The sequence below is a fragment of the Rutidosis leptorrhynchoides genome, chromosome 4, assembly GCF_046630445.1.
Source record: "Rutidosis leptorrhynchoides isolate AG116_Rl617_1_P2 chromosome 4, CSIRO_AGI_Rlap_v1, whole genome shotgun sequence".
Lineage (NCBI taxonomy): Eukaryota > Viridiplantae > Streptophyta > Magnoliopsida > Asterales > Asteraceae > Rutidosis > Rutidosis leptorrhynchoides.
Window position 1 is genome coordinate 124,324,438 of NC_092336.1, and position 10,362 is coordinate 124,334,799.

General features: G+C 30.4%; 1 non-coding gene across 1 annotated transcript; it reads left to right on the forward strand.

The window, feature by feature from the left end:
• Positions 1–3,507: 3,507 nt before the first annotated feature.
• On the forward strand, positions 3,508–3,614 carry LOC139846214 (small nucleolar RNA R71). The gene has a single exon (XR_011758945.1). It is a non-coding gene; the product is annotated as a small nucleolar RNA R71 (small nucleolar RNA).
• The last annotated feature ends 6,748 nt before the right edge of the window (positions 3,615–10,362 follow it).

Here is a 10,362-nt window from a genome sequence, read left to right on the forward strand (position 1 = left end):
ATAATCTGCAAACTATGGAATTTCATTATAATCTATCTTCAATAGATATTCATCAGGAAAGTTCTCTTGTATGGCTGATTCATTCAGAACTTCTAATTCAGGATTTTCAAGACGAGAAAGATGATCATCGGCGAGATTTTCTGCTCCCTTTTTGTCTCGGATTTCAATATCGAACTCTTGTAAGAGTAAAATCCAACGGATTAATCGTGGTTTAGCATCTTGTTTTGAAAATAGGTATCTAAGAGCAGAATGGTCGGTACAGACCACCGTTTTAGCTAGAACGAGATATGAACGAAATTTGTCAAAAGCAAAGACAATAGCAAGGAGTTCTTTTTCAGTAGTTGTGTAGTTCGTTTGTGCTCCTTGTAACGTCTTATTAGCATAATAAATAGGTTGAAATCGTTTTTCAATCCTTTGTCCTAAAACGGCTCCCATTGCAAAATCACTTCCATCGCACATTAGTTCAAAAGGTAGATTCCAATTTGGAGTTATCATGATCGGCACATTAGTGAGTTTTTCTTTAAGAATATTAAAAGATTTGATGCATTCATCTGAAAAGATGAATGGAGCATCCTTTTCTAGGAGTTTATTCATAGGAGTAGCAATTTTTTTATGAAACGTCGGTAAAAACCGGCATGCCCTAGAAAACTCCTAACTCCTCTAACATTGGTTGAATGTGGAAGTTTAGCAATTACATCTACTTTAGCTCTATCCACTTCAATTCCTTCCTTTGAGATTTTATGTCCAAGAACGATGCCTTCTTTAACCATGAAATGGCATTTCTCCCAATTAAGTACTAGATTTGATTGTTCGCATCTAATAAGCATTCGTTCAAGATTAACTAGACATGATTCAAAAGTATCACCGAAGACTGAAAAGTCATCCATGAAAACTTCCATGCATTCTTCTATCATGTCGTGAAAAATCGCCATCATGCACCTTTGAAAGGTTGCAGGGGCGTTGCAAAGTCCAAATGGCATGCGTTTGTAAGCAAAAGTACCATAAGGGCACGTGAATGTGGTTTTCTCTTGATCTTCAGGTGCTATTGGAATTTGAAAATATCCGGAAAAACCGTCAAGAAAACAATAGTAACTATTTCCGGCTAATCTTTTCAACATTTGATCAATGAAAGGTAAGGGAAAGTGATCTTTTCTGGTGGCGTCATTTAATTTTCTATAATCTATACAAACACGCCATCCTGTTACAGTCCTAGTAGGAATAAGCTCATTTTTCTCATTTGTGATGACAGTTATGCCACCCTTCTTAGGTACGCATTGAACTGGGCTTACCCATGGACTATCAGAAATTGGATAAATTAAACCTGCATCTAGCAGTTTAATAATTTCTTTCTTAACAACATCTTGCATATTAGGATTTAGTCTTCGTTGGCGTTGCACATACATTTTATGACCTTCTTCCATAAAGATTTTATGTGTGAAATACGAAGGACTTATTCCTTTAATGTCATGAATTTTCCATGCAATAGCTGGTTTATGAGCTTTTAGCACAGAAATGAGTTGAGATTTTTCATTTTCAGTAAGAGAAGACGATATTATTACAGGTAATTCAGATTCACCATGTAAATAAGCATATTCCAAATGGTTTGGAAGTGGCTTTAATTATAATGCCGGTGGTTCTTCTATCGATAATTTATATCGATATCCGTCTTTTTCTTTTATCATTTAAATTTCTTCTGTTGTTGGTTCATATCCATTAGCCATAAGTGTAGCTAACATTTTAGTTTTATCAATTGGTTCAGTTCCTTCTCCTAAAGAACATTCTCCTGTTCCTTGTAATTCTGGAAATTCTTCTAACAATTCTGCATGTGAATCTATAGTTTGAATATAATAACATGTATCATCTGCAGATTGCGGTTGTTGCATGGCACTATCAACTGAAAAGGTAACACTCTCGTCCTCTATACTTAGGGTTAGTTTCTTACCGAACACGTCTATTATTGCTTTAGCTGTGTTTAAGAATGGTCTTCCTAATATGAGAGGAACTCGAGAATCTTCTTCCATGTCCAGAATAACAAAATCTACTGGAAATACTAAAGTACCAACTTTAACTAGCATGTTTTCCATTATTCCTCTAGGATATTTTACTGATCGATCGGCTAGTTGTATGCTTATTCGTGTTGGTTTCAATTCTCCAAGGTCTAGTTTTGCGTATAGTGAATACGGCATTAAATTTATACTAGCACCTAAATCTGCCAATGCTTCTATTGAACTAAGACTACCTAGAAAACATGGAATTGTGAAACTTCCTGGATCTGATAATTTTTCTGGTATCTTATTCAACAGCACTGCAGAACAATTAGCATTCATAGTAACAGCCGAGAGTTCTTCCATTTTCTTTCTATTTGTGATTAGATCTTTCAAAAATTTAGCATATCTAGGCATTCCTGAAATCACATCAATGAAAGGAAGATTAACATTTATTTGTTTAAACATATCCAAGAATTTAGATTGCTCGGCTTCAAGTCTCTCTTTTCTCATTTTACTTGGGTAAGGAAGTGGTGGATGGTATGGTTTAACATAAGGTTTAGCCTTAATTATGTTATCTTCATTAACCTTTTCAACTACCGGTTCTGTTTCCTTATCTTGCTCAGATTGTGGTTCTTGTGGAGTAGGAATAGAGTCATCAGAAATTATAGGTATTTCAGGTGGTTTAAGTGTAATACCACTTCTTGTGGTGATGGCTTTAGCTGTTTCATTTCGGGAGTTAGCATTTGTATCGCTAGGTAGACTTCCCGATTTTCTTTCACCTACTAACCTTGCTAGGTTGCTTACTTTTTGTTCCAAATTTTGAATAGAAGCTTGTTGATTTCTAAATGCTTGAGCATTTTGTTCATTGGTTTGTTTCTGAGATGTGAAAAACTGCGTTTGAGATTCAACTAGCTTCAACATCATATCTTCTAAATTTAGCTTTTTATCATCGGTTTGTGGTGATTTATTTTGAAAATTAGGTCTTTGCTGATTGTAAGTATTGTTGGATACTTGTTGATTGCTAGGACCTTGTTGGTTGTTGTATGGAACATTTCGGTTATAATTTTGATTTTGATTGTAGATTGGTCTTGGCGGTTGATAATTTTTCTGATAATTATTTCCAGGCCTTTGGTTCATGTATGAAACATTCTCTCTTTGTTCCATTGTTAGTTCAATACTGAGACAATCTTTTGTCAAATGTGGTCCTCCGCACTGCTCACAACTAATTCGTATTGAGTGAATATCTTTAGTCATCTTTTCCATTCGTCTCTCGACAGCATCTATCTTTGCAGAAATGGAATCAAACTCATGGCTAGAATCGGCTCTAGCTGCTTTAGATGATCTAATGATATCTTTTTCTTGGTGCCACTCATGTGAGTGGGAAGCAGTGTTATCAATAATTTTGTAAGCGTCAGTTCCTGTTTTCTTCATAATGGAACCACCAGCTGCTATATCGATGTCTTTTCGTGTAGTGATGTCGCATCCTTGGTACAATATTTGTACTATTTGACAAGTGTCTAAACCATGTTGTGGACATCCTCTTAATAACTTTTCAAATCTTGTCCACGCTTCATATAGAGTTTCATTTGGCTTTTGCGTGAATGTAACAATTTCTCCTTGAAGTCTCACGGCTTTAGATGCCGGAAAGAATTGTTTAAGAAATTTTTCAACTAAAACATCTCATGTATCAATCGCCCCTTCAGGTAACGATTCCAGCCGATCTTTGGCTTCTCCCTTTAATGTCCAGGGAAATAATATGAGATATATCTGTTCATCCTCCACTTCTCGGATTTTAAATAGTGTACAGATCCTATTAAAGGTACGAAGATATTCATTTGAATCTTCCTTCGGCGCACCACTAAATTGCCATTGATTAGTTACCATGTGTAGGATTTGTCCTTTGATTTCATAATGTGGCGCATTAATGTCAGGTTGAGTAATTGCATGACCTTGGCCAGTGCGTTTAGCTCTCATTCGGTCTTCCATACTTAGAGGTTCCAGATTCTCCATTATTGAATTTGTTAAATCTGAATCACTTGAGGATTCTGATTTAATGGGTTGTTCCTCGACAATCTCCTTTTGAATGATTGGTGGTTCCGGAGGAAAGATTAGTGGTTCAGGATCTCTGAATTGTCCCTGAATATCCTCCGGATTCTCAATTGTGAGGTCGGATTCAAAAAATGGATTATCGGAAATTTAAATTGGAGTACTTGGTCGACTGGATGACGTTTCTAAAGAAAAATCAACGGCGACAATATTGGCTAGATGTCTTGATCTGGTTACAGGTGGTGAACGTATGAAAGGTGGTGAACGTTTTTCTCGGTGCATTCACTGAATATCCTATTAGTTATAAAAGATAAAAATTATATAAGTTATCAAATTAATAGACTTTTCTGATTTTGCCCACGTTTCGAATAGCCAATAGATGCAGCAGGGAGCCAGAACCCTTTAAATCGGAAGCTCACAACTCAGCCACTAACAAATCCAACTATTACTACGAACCAGAAAATTTTGGATGTCTATCAATTTAACCGCTTAAAATAATTTTTCGTTGAAATTTAAAGAAATTTTAGAGAAGAAATAGAAAATTCTATGTCCTAAAAACTAGAGCGTCGTGAAATAAGAAAGAAAAAGAACGCGTCAAAAAACGTCAAAAAATAATAAAAAGAACGTAGCACGTCGAAAAAGTCTAAAAACTAAGAATTAAAAGTTGCGTCTAAAGGTATTAAAGCTGAAAAGAAATTCTATATCCAAAACAGTATAAACTTAAAAAGTACTAAAATTTATAAAAACGGGGTCGCAAAATTCTAAAGCACCTAAATCTTAGTCTAAAGAAAAAGTACTTAAGGGATTTTACGGCAAAGCCTAAAAATCTAGAAATAAAAATAACTATGGTAAATACTATATTAAAACTAAATACGAATGAAAAATACAAATATTACACTAAAACAAATAAAAAGATACAAAATATAAAAATAAACTTGAAGTTGTAAAAAGTACAATTTTTATAAAAATATTATTTTTATATTATTTATTTATAAAAGTATTAATTTTTTAATTTTAATAAAACTAATTAAACAAAATAATACAAATTAAATACTAAAACTAAAATAAAAACTAATTAAATACACTAACCCTAATTAGGGTTTTAATTAATAATAATAATAATAATTACCCCATATTTAATGCTGTTGTAGGTCAAACCTGGCGTGCCAGGGCCAGTCATGCGATCGCATGGTCTGTGCGTTTTAAATTCATGCGGTCGCATGGATTAGGGTTTCGGGCCAGGATCTGGGCTGCTACAGTTCTCGGGCCGATTTATTATTTTTTTTCTGTTTTAAATATATAGAATATTTATATAAAGTAAATAAAAACTTAATTGTTAAAAACTAAAAATAAAAATAGAAAAATTTATAATTTTATATATTTTTATCAATCTCTTAAAAATATATATATTTTTATTTTTCTTTTCTTTTTAAATTTTTGTATTTTTAATATTTATAACGTATTTTTTATAAAAAGAACTAAATAAAAAATCTTTTTGTTTTTTTTATTATAGCGTTGCGCTTTTGGCGTTTTAGTGTCCCCGGCAGCGGCACCAAAAATACTTGATGTGCGTAGAGGTGTATACAAAATAGTTATATTTTTACAAGGAAATACTATTAAATACGATACAATTTTACACAAGTTATTTATTTATTTATAGAGTGGATATACCTAAACCTTGCTACAACACTTATAGGCAGTGCACCTAATCGTACAGTAGTGTAGTTTTTAGTAAGTCCAGTTCGTCCACAGGGAACTCGCCAAGTTTAACGCTATATTTTTAAAACTATATTTGTAAAAAAATATATATATAAGTATTATTATTATTATTATTATTATTATTATTATTATTATTATTATTATAAAAGGGGTTTTTACCGTTTAATGACCGGTTTGTCGATTTTAAAACTTTAGTCGCAGTTAAAACCTAATATAAAATATTAAATATATAAAAGACTTAATTTAAAGCGTAAAGTAAATAACGATAATGAAATTGTGATAAATAAAAGTGTGAAAAATAAAATTACGATAATTAAAAAGTACGATAATTAAAATGACAATAAATTAAAGTGCGATAATTAAAAGTGCAATTAAATATGAAATAAAGGAAATTAAATATGAAATAAAGGAATTATGCTTATTTAAACTTCCGTAATCATGATGTTTGACGTGTTGATTTTAGTTTATTACCATGGGTTAATTGTTCTTTATCCTGGATCATTCGATATGTCCATACGGATTTGTCCATAATAGTCCATCAGTCATAATCATAAAGTGCGGAAGTCTTCGTCAAATTATTCTTATTCCCGAAGTCAAATATTCCAACTAATTGGGGATTCGAATTGTAACAAGGTCTTAATACTTTGTTTAATAAATACACCAGGTTATCGACTGCGTGTAAACCAAGGTTTTAATACTTTGTTAACAATTACACCAATTACCCTTGAATGTAATCCACCCCTATTTTAACTAGTCCATTAACTATTAATCCAATCCCGTGTCCGGTAAAATGAATAATTATTGGTATTTATAGATATCCCGCCCACCGTACCCAGTCAAGCGTATGTGGTTATATATAAATACGTCAAATTATAAGTCTATATATTAAATTAACGAGGTATCGTTAAGTTAATATAAAACCCATTAATAGCTCATAGTCTAATTTTCACAAGTTTCGTTCTTTTATCCAAACCCCAATTATGGTCCAAAGCCCTATTACCCAATTTTAATATTTAGCCTAACATTACGATTACTTCGGCTTAAATAAGCATAATAATAACTTAGCTACAAGACATTAATTTAAAAAGGTTGAACATAACTTACAATGATAAATAATAGCGTAGCGTTACACGGACAGAATTTCGACTTACACCCTTACAACATTCGCTAACATACCCTTATTATTATTAAAATTAAAATTAAAATTAAAATTATAATTAATATATATATATATATATATATATATATATATATATATATATATATATATATATATACGAGTGAGAGATAGATAAAGAAAAAGATGTGTTTAAGTTCGCTCAAAACTGCGAAATTTATAGGCATGTGGCCACAAAAAGTGGCCCATGCGATCGCATGGATATTAAGCCTACAGGCCATGCGATCGCATGGAGGTAGGATCCAGCTCACATTGCTTTGTTTGCTTTCTTGCCGACGGTTTTTTAATAATAATATAATATATAAATAATTTATAGAATTATTTAAATATTATATTCATGTGCATAGTTGACTTGTAATTTTTAGTCCGTTGCGTCGAGCGTTGAGAGTTGACTCTGGTCCCGGTTCCGAATTTTCGAACGTCCTTGCGTACAATTTAATATCTTGTATTTTGCGTTTTGCGGCTTGTACTCTTGTAATTTTGAGACGTTTCTCATCAATAATTTGAACCACTTTGATTGTACTTTGTACTTTTGAGGTTTTTGGTCATTTGCGTCTTCAATTCGTCGAATCTGTCTTTTGTCTTTACCTTTTATTATTTAAACGAATATCACTTGTAAATAGGACAATTGCAACTAAAAGCTTGTCTTTCTTGAGGGATAATGCTATGAAATATATGTTCATTTTTAGCATTATCAATGCGTAATCCCCTTTCATGTTTGTTTATTTTTTTTTTCTGATTGCTCATCTCTTCGTTGATACCATGTATTAGCAAAGTAGAACTAGCAGCAGCTATAACAATACCTTCGAGCAGGACCTTGTTGAACAGAAATAGATATAGCAACTAGCGATGGTGAAAGATAATTAAGGTGAGGTGATTCATGGTGGTCGTGTTAGTTTCAAGAAGGTGATGGTATTAGGGTGGCGTTTGAAAAGGAAGCAGGAAGAAAGGGAAAAGAAAACGTAACATGGTACCTTTGGTTTAACAGGAAAAATAAGAGAATCGAGTAACTACAACAATTTACAATTTAATGATTTTTTGATCTTCTTGCAGTAATAGCAGAAGGTGATTCAAGGGATGCAGTGGTGATGTACTTCAGTTGACAGATCAAAGAAAAGATAATTTGGTGATTTGTTGTATGATGGTGGAAATTCAAGATAGTAGTGAACGATGGTTGTGGCTTCGGTGAATGTTTTTGAGGTTCATCGTCATGTATTGTATATATTTCTATTAGAGAAGGAGATGACTCATAAATGATTATAGAAGGATTATAAGGACAATCAAATTCGTTTGTGGGGTTATTAAGATCGACAGAAATCAATTAGCTACAGAAGATGAAGAAAAAATTAAAAGTAGATTGGAGATTGATAATCGAATTCGTACAATCTAAATCTTTGATATCTATCAATTTGTTTTCATCTAAATACAGTTGATTGTTACTTGAAACAGATTTAGATTCCAAATCCATATTTATGTCTTTATATAATTGATTTTAATAATTAATAATTATAATTACATTAATAATAATAATAATCAAAATACTAATAAAAATAATTAATAATAATAATAATAATAATAATAATAATAATAATAATAATAATAATAATAATAATAATAATAATAATAATAATAATAATAATAATAAGAGTAATAACAATAATAATAAGTCACAAATAATAATAATTTTTGGTGAGATTTATAATAATAATATCATTAATGATAATTATAATAATAATACTAATTATATTAATATTAATAATATTATTAATAATAATGATATTTTTATATATAAAATCTCATATCTATATATTATATTTATAAAAATAGTAATATTAATAACACTAGTATTGATATTATTATTAAAAGTAATAACAAAATTTATTATAACAAATATAGTAATATAATTATATATTATAATTTTTTTTTATATTTTATTAATAATCATATTTAACAATAATGATAATATAATAAGTTACATGTTTTCATTTTTATCTAATAATATTAATAATATTGATATTGATATCAGTAATAATAAAAGTAATAATAATATTATCACAAATATATTTTTAACTCATAATTACATTTAATTATTAATGTTATATGATAACATATGCTGATATATTTAATATTTATATATTTATATATATTACCATATAATAATTATTAATAAGAATTATATATATATATAGTTTCATATATATATATATATATATATATATATATATATATATATATATATATATATATATATATATATATTCATTTTAATAATACTTAATTATTATTATTATTTTACATTTTTAATTACACACTTTTGTTTGTGAATCTTCGGGAATAGTCAAAGGTTAAATGAATTCATGTAAACAGTTTCAAAATTTTGTAACTCAACATTACCGACTTTGCTTATCTTGTCGAAATCATATAAGATTTAAGTTTAAATTTGATCGACAATTTCCGGGTCGTCACACGCGAGAAGGTTGCCCGCGGACAGGTTCGCGTCTTACACGTTCCGACAAGGTATCAAATAGCCGATATATTCACTAAAGGATTGCCACGTCTTCTCTTTCAAGAGTTCCGTAACAGCTTATGTATTTGTAATCCGAGAGTATCGACTGTGGGGGAGTAATAGAAGTCAACCCATATCAAAATCGAATCTGCATATATTAGGCAAATATCGGTCTATTTTTAGCACATATCATTATTGTAATTATCCTTACATTTGTACATAGGATATACGGCTATAATAGGAGTAATGCTTGTTTGTCAATTGTAATCTATATATACATGTATTCGTGAATGAATGAAATACAGAATTCATATTACTTACAAAACGAGAACCACAAAAAAGCAAGAACTGTTTCATAGTTTTTATGCAAACTTTTGACTGGGGCAGGTTTAAACGAGAACCACAAAAAAGGCGAGAACTGCGAGAACTTTTTAATTTCATAGTTTTTATGCATTTAAATGCAACAAATTAAATGCAAATGTTATTTAATGCGCATATCATAAACAAACATATGTTCATTACCACAAATTACATGTTAAATTGTTAATAATACGGAATGTTCACATGTTACACAAACAAATATGCACATGTGAACAGGAAACTATATATTTGATTATATACGGAATATATACGTTTTTCCAAACTATTTTATGTTCCTTCTTACTCTCCATCAAAATTTAAGGTTGATTTCAATCTACTCGCATGTGAAAATCGTTGTAAATTAAAGGTTCTCGCAGTTCTCGCTCTTTTTGTGGTTATATATATATATATATATATATATATATATATATATATATATATATATATATATATATATATATATATATATAGTAGAGAGATCAAATGAGAACTTTTTTATGTGAGAACCATGAGAACTCAAAAATACACTGAAATTCGAGCAAAAAAAGTGGCGGGCGAGCAAAAAA